The sequence below is a fragment of the Olea europaea genome, chromosome 2, assembly GCF_002742605.1.
Source record: "Olea europaea var. sylvestris chromosome 2, O_europaea_v1, whole genome shotgun sequence".
NCBI classification, from domain to species: domain Eukaryota; kingdom Viridiplantae; phylum Streptophyta; class Magnoliopsida; order Lamiales; family Oleaceae; genus Olea; species Olea europaea.
The window spans coordinates 20,945,681-20,952,735 of NC_036238.1; the positions used below are offsets into that span (position 1 = coordinate 20,945,681).

Below are 7,055 nucleotides of genomic sequence, written 5' to 3' on the forward strand. Positions count from 1 at the left end.
TGAAGCCACAAAATCACAGTCAAGAAGAGACAACCATTTTATACAGCGGTGTGTACTTAAAATGAGTTGGGTACTTCAGAACTTAAAGATCAAAGGCGATGAATACAAGAAATATACTCGTAATTTACAAATATTTTCTCACAACCACAAGGATGGTATCCGGGGTGTCAGGTAATTTTTATTTTTTTTTCTTTTAAATGTACGAGGAAAAGTAATCATTATTTGCATTTAGTCACAGGAAGATACTGGTTCTTCTTTTTTACCCATATTGTAGAACGCGTCCTTTTGACGTTATCAGCAAAGAGACGATGTCTGCCAACACAAAAAAATAAGTATCAATGCTTCCAATAAGTTAAAATACATGCATGCCGACCAGTCGAAGTGCAAAGTAACCAACCTTTCGTACTCCAGTTTCTGAGTAACTATTCCATTTAGTAGAAGCTCTGAACTGTAAATAGCCGCACCTGTTGATGAAGTAAATAATAAAATGAAATCCCGATATATATTTGTCAGCGAAAGTTTGCTTAATAAGAATAGGCCAACCTTTCTCAAGAAAAGGCACACAGATGTCATAGTCTTCTTCACAAGACAAAATTAAAAGATCATCGGGAAGTTTTTCATCTTTCAACACGGACCTGCCAACTCTCTCGATCACCTCACCAAGCTTGACAGAATGTCTTTACCAGGCTTTGTATTTTGGGTTACCAAGACTCTTTGTCCCTGCACCACAGTTATGAGAGAAGTTTACAAATATCATATCTAAATTTAACAAAAGGCAAGATTTTTACCTGTAGCAGTGGATGTTGACAAGCTCTTGCCAAAGAAACTGGCATACTGAATCCAAACTCTTTTTCCTTTCTTGCATCTCTCAGTATGTAATTTCTCTCATCAATGAGACAGCTAGCTTGTCCACAACATTCCAGCCATAAGTGTGTGACCACTGGTTTGCCAAAAGCAATTGCTTCTAGCATATTCCTAGTGCGGACAAATTCATCTGCTACAAAATGTGTAGCGTCTGAAACAGAGGAAGTAAATGAAGCCCCCAGTCGAGCTAATATCTGTGACAAAAATATAACAGGATAATGAGCAGTTTGATCCATTAATTTGTGCAAATGCAAGCAAATAAATCTCAAACTGAACCTTCTGCTGCTGTTTGATAACATCCGAATCTAGGTGCTGGCTAAACAAGACTCGAACATTTGTGACATCTCTCCTCTTTCTGGAGTCTTTCATCGTACTCGTTGATCTTGGTGCACTGCTAATCAGGCTATTGATTTCTTTCATAAGGGATAACTTTGACAGGTTCTTCCTGCAAGACTGTTTGTGATATTCCTCCCCCATACAGATAGGTGATGCATTATTTATTGGTCTTATACAAGTAGCAGGAGTAGAAGAAGCTGAAGCAGATATTGGATTTCTTTCTCTAGGAGACATTTCTACATTGCCATTTGCTTCTTCAGCAGATCTTCTAATCTCCGTGTCACTTTTTCCATCAGATTGCTTAGATGTCTTGGCCTTAACTCCATTATCTGGACTTGCTCTCTCAGTCATGTGAACAAAATTACAATCAGCGGCATTATTCCTTGAAGTAGCATCAGTAAGTGGTCTTTTTAACCTTGCGCTACATTGAGCATCAGCTGCTTGTTCAACAATAGGAAATTTTAGCCGAGTTCTTCCTCCTCTGAGATACCCCAATGCATCAGTTCCCGAAGCACCTGATGTTCCAGAACATTTAGTATCTGAGTGCTTATCTCCGATTGATCTCAATTCTCCAAGTTTCTCAATGCTAACAAGTTTGGCACTTTTACCTCTGGAATTTGCAGTTCTCCTTCTTCTAAGGACATGACCACTTATCAAATCATTCATCTCCTCTCTAGAATCAACTGAGTAATTTCCAACAACTTTTGATCTATTCAAATCTGTGCATTTCCTAGTCCGATGAGCTACGGGCGTGATAGAGCCAAGTTGCTCCTGCAAACAACACTTTTTTTGACACATACGATCTGCTGATTCAGTGGAAAGACATCCATCAATCTCGATGCTGCTTCTTTTCCGAGTTCTTCTTACCTTCTTCTGCTCAACAATTTTGGGAGCAAGAGTACTTGAGCATACTTTCCCACATGAAGCAACATCGTCTCTCGTCTCAGCCCATCTTCGATCAACTTTCCTTAGCTCTGCATTATTTAATTTAGCACTAATCCTCTTTGTTGATTTGGTTTGTCTTGTAACAGCTCCAGCATTTGAAGAACGTGTTCTCTTCCGGCTGAAGTCTTGTTCTCGATTTGTTGTTCTATTACTTGCTTGATTTTTGCAAGTATCATTTCTCATGTTTTGGGCACCTTGCTTCGAGCCATTACCATTACCATCAGCCAAATGCAACTCAAAACATAAAGTTTCCATTGCTTCAGCTGCCATTTGAGTGTCAGGACCTACGCTCACCACGTCTAGCGTATCTTTGTTGGCATCATTATCATCGTCACCCGAAGCCACATTTAACTGTTCACTCAAATTCATGGCAAGATTCTTTGTGAAATTTCCTTTTTTGTGCTTCAGTGATTCGCCCTCTGCTCTCAGTTTATGCGACATCAACTTTGGATCAGAGCAAACTAAGCCGGCTAATTTTTTATTATTGTCAAATTGCTGCTCTTCGTTCCCATGATTTCTGGACTTCCTAAGTTCAGTAAAAGGTCTATGCTTTGGGCCTCCATCATCGAAAAACAGTTCTTTTTTCTTCAGGAAAAACTCACCCCCTCCCTCATCTTCGCAATTATCATCCCAATCATATATTCCATGTTCTCCATCCATGCTTTTCAAAGACACACTCGCGGCTAGACAACGAGTTCCTTTTGCACTTGAGACAACCTCTGACTTCTTCTTTGAGGCTGTTCTAATGTCAAATTCCTTTTCATACTCATCAACATTAAGCATAAGAAATCTGTCCACAACTTCAAGTGCATTGGCTTGTGATAACTCTCCAGGTTCCTGAGAATCGGCATAACTTATACCAGCCAAGCAGTTTTCAGAAACAAGTGACGACTTTGCTGTATCATCTATGTTCTTCTGGCCAGCATGTGATTGTCTAATGTCCTCAATTCTATCATCCTTAAAAAGTTTCCTTACAGTTGTACTACCAACTTTAAACCTGTTTTCATTCATTGATTTCTTACCGTCTTCATTGTATTCTTCTAGAATATGCACATCATTAATTTCCCTGCCAGACTCAGGAGAATTTCTCATAAGTGGTATACCATCTTGCAAAACTGGTTGATGGTCCAGAGAAGAATCTTCACTTTTACTAGAACGTGACTTGGCATTAGTTCCTTGAGAAGCCCTCATACGAGCTGCCAAACCAGAGGCCCTAATGGATGCAACACGCAGCGATGTAAATCCACCGTGACCAGATCCTGGTCAACACCAAGTTATTTGCTACCAGAATGATTAGCATCTTAACCAAATTGACTCTAAATATCAGCATCTAAAATAAAAAAAAAATTTATAGGTGCATCTAAAATAATTAAGAAAACTATGATCAGGCCCAGAAGATCAGTGATGAAAAGAATGTGACCTATTCTTAAAGATCTCCAATCAATAAGGGCAATGCTCCCATGATTGCCCACTGAATACTAGAAAGGACAGTTTATGTTGCAATTTATTATCTCGTCTTTTCATAGTTGCACAATCAAGAATGCAGCAAAATAACATTATGCTTGGTTAAGCTTAAAAAGGTAAAAGTTACTTTTACATAACTATTTATTTCTAAACATGTGCAGATATGTTACTTTTACCCTACTTCATGTTATATAAAAATAAATAAAAATAAATAAATAAGCGCTTAATTCTGAAATTAACTCTTAGATTACATTCCAATCAATGTAACTTATTTATTTCAATCTTGGTTAATAAAAGAAATTGCTTATTTCAAAGCTTAGTTACTTATAAGTCATAATTGCTAAGGAACCTATAAGTCCAACATCGATTTCCTCATATGTGTCAATCGGAGAACAAATATCTTAATAAGCAAAAGTATGGTACCATATTTCAATAGACACAAACCTGAATGATTCTCTTCATTACTCAAAGCATCTGCTGGTGTCTTACAAACATCATCACCTTGTTCACAAGGATCAATGTCAATCTTGTTCTCCTTGTGAACTGGACAATCACACTCACTTTGATAAGAATCATGATCAGATAATTCCCGTGTCTCACATAACACTTGGGTTATATCTGTTCCTTCATTATCACTACCAGCGCCATCTTGAACATTGCACTCATCTACTAACTGCGTGTGCATAATCTCCTCCATGCAATCAGGATGATCCACCACTTGGGTTTCCCCATCATGATCCAACACTTGGGTTTCACCAACACGATCCAATATTTGGGTTTCACCAACATCATCCAGCACTTGGGTTTCGCCAACATCATCCAGCACTTGGGTTTCACCAACATCATCCAACAGTTGTGTTTCACCAGCAAGATTCACCAATTGAGTCTCAAATGCATCTCCCAATGGAAAAGTATCATCAACAGTATTTTGCAGATGCAGAAACTCATCGGCATTATCAGCTTTAAATACACAGCCTAATAAAATGATTTTAACAAAAAGAATATAACTCAAACTCCTAAAATCGTTCTTCAATCAATTGAAAATATGTAACTAAATAAATCTATTTTGTACTTCTAAGATTTCAAGTTTGTAATCTCTTGGACTTGTACTTATCAAAAGACATAAACAAAGAAGAAAATTTGTAATCTCTTGGACTTGTACTTATCAAAAAAATATAAACAAAGAAGACTGTTACACCACTTATGCACATTAATTCATATGTGCATTCACAAAATGCTATAAACGACAAGAATTTATTCTACGGATTGTCAACTCCAACATAAACTTTCCCTATGATGGGACTTAAATACATCCAAAAATGCTAAAACAAAATTTAATTTTCTCAGCATCGAAAATACAATCTTTTTAGACATATAAATTTTAACGCTAATTTTCAAAACTACAATTGAATTTTCTCATGAATTACAATCTAAGTCAACAACGCATCTTTTACCATTAAAAAATATATAAATTTCAAATTGAATAGTTCCACAATCACCAACAAAGAGGTTTCTGAGAATAAAAAATGCAACCTTTGTTAGTTATATAAAGACAAATATATTGAAAAATAAAACAATTTTGCCGTATAATGTCTGATTTTCTGCAAATACTAAATACATGTTGATAGAATTTCCACCTCAAACTAAAATCATTAACATAGAATAAGCAAGTGAATTCACAATCACTTCTATATTTAGAACTAAATACGCAATATTTTTTTTTCTTTTTTTTCTTATGAGATAACTATTTTTTGAGCCAAAACAAAAGCTTTAACATATAACTTTAAATTACTCAGTTGGAGAACAAGCTATGCCCCTTAATTTCCACCATAAACTGAAAGTCAAACCTATTTACCTAAAATAAACAGGAAAAAAATTTCAATAGCTTAAAATGAAAAGAACAGATAATTAACAGAGAAAAAAATAACCTGCAGCCGGCTGCGTTGAACAGTTGATTAAATCAACGTTCTTCAAATTATTCTCTGCAGAATAATTCTTATTAGATTTTGCTTCACCCATTGCAATTCATCTGCATATTTGAAATAGAGAAAATTACTACATGACAGACTGAAAAAAGGAAACCCCAATTAAAATTTTTTTTAAAAAAAAGTAATTTTATTCATGATCATAAATAAATAAATAAAATTATAATGGGGTAAGAATAGAAGTTTTATTGATTTAAGAACTCATGAAAATAAAAAATCACGTCAGTCAATCAAAAATCGGAAAGAAGTTACACGATGTTGTAAAGAATAGAACTTTCACTGATTTGAGAACTGATTAAAAAAAGGGGGGCAATTTTAATCACGACAATAAATCAAAAAAAAAAAAAAGAACGAAACTACAGAGTGCAATAAATACAACTTAAATTGATTTGAGAAGTAATTTTAAAAAATGCAATTTTATTCATAATGACAAATCGAAAAGAATTTACAAATTTTGGTGAAGAAAATGAACCGTAATTAGAAAAGAGACTTACAGGCGCCCTCGCAAGTGCTAGAGGAGTTAGGGTTTGAGGGAAAGAGTAAATTTTGGAGGGAAAACTGATGCGGATTTTTGGGAATCGCCGGCTGTTGAGAGTTACAGTTTTTACTGTGATTCTAAAACTATTCTTTACAGTAAAAAATGACCAGAACGGGTTAGAAAGAATAGAATGCGGATAGATCGGGTTTAGACCATAACCCGACTTGATAATATTTGACTCACATGGTTCTATGAGAAAAAGAGGAAATTGCAGCGGAGGTCCCAGACGTTTCATTTTATTGCAAAATACAACTTTCCCTTTCATTTTTACGATCGCAATGCCAAACCTTTAACTTTCATTACAGTTGGAGTCCATTCATTTATCCATTAGTCAACCCCTAAATTAAATATTTGACCCAATTTAATAAAATAAGAAGGGTAAAATAGTGAATTTACATTTCCTAAAGTAAAATAATTATAAAAAAAATGTTTGTTAAAACCCAATCATCCTCACGCATTGTCATCTATCTACCCAACATCCGACCATCCATAGTCATCACCGCAAATGCCACCACGATCAACCAAAATCTCAAACAACAAAAAACTACTCAAATTCAAAAAAAAAAAAAAAAAAAAAAAAAAAAAAATTATAACTGATGCTACCAAAAAATATCACCTGAAAATCTCGAGCTTGATGACTGGGATGGAACACGAACTGCGCCTTTCAGTACCTGAAACAAAGGCAACGAGGTGTGTGCTCGTCGCCCCTCCGATGCTTAAATCAGACAGGGAATTTTTATGCGTGAGGCTATAAACTGAGGATAATAATGAAGAACGTACCTTTGGAATGAGCACAGGTTGTGTATTTATAGGTGTTAGTGGTTGAGTCCTTGAAGGACTGATTCTGCCACAATCCTTCTCCTTGTAGGAAAAGGTGTTGGTGTTTCACCTCATGTATTCAAATCACTGTTTGAGTCAAAGAA

The 7,055-nt window shown here is 35.6% G+C and overlaps 1 pseudogene; it reads right to left on the reverse strand.

Moving 5' to 3' along the window:
- On the reverse strand, positions 1-6,223 carry LOC111366111 (annotated as a pseudogene).
- Positions 6,224-7,055: the final 832 nt, after the last annotated feature.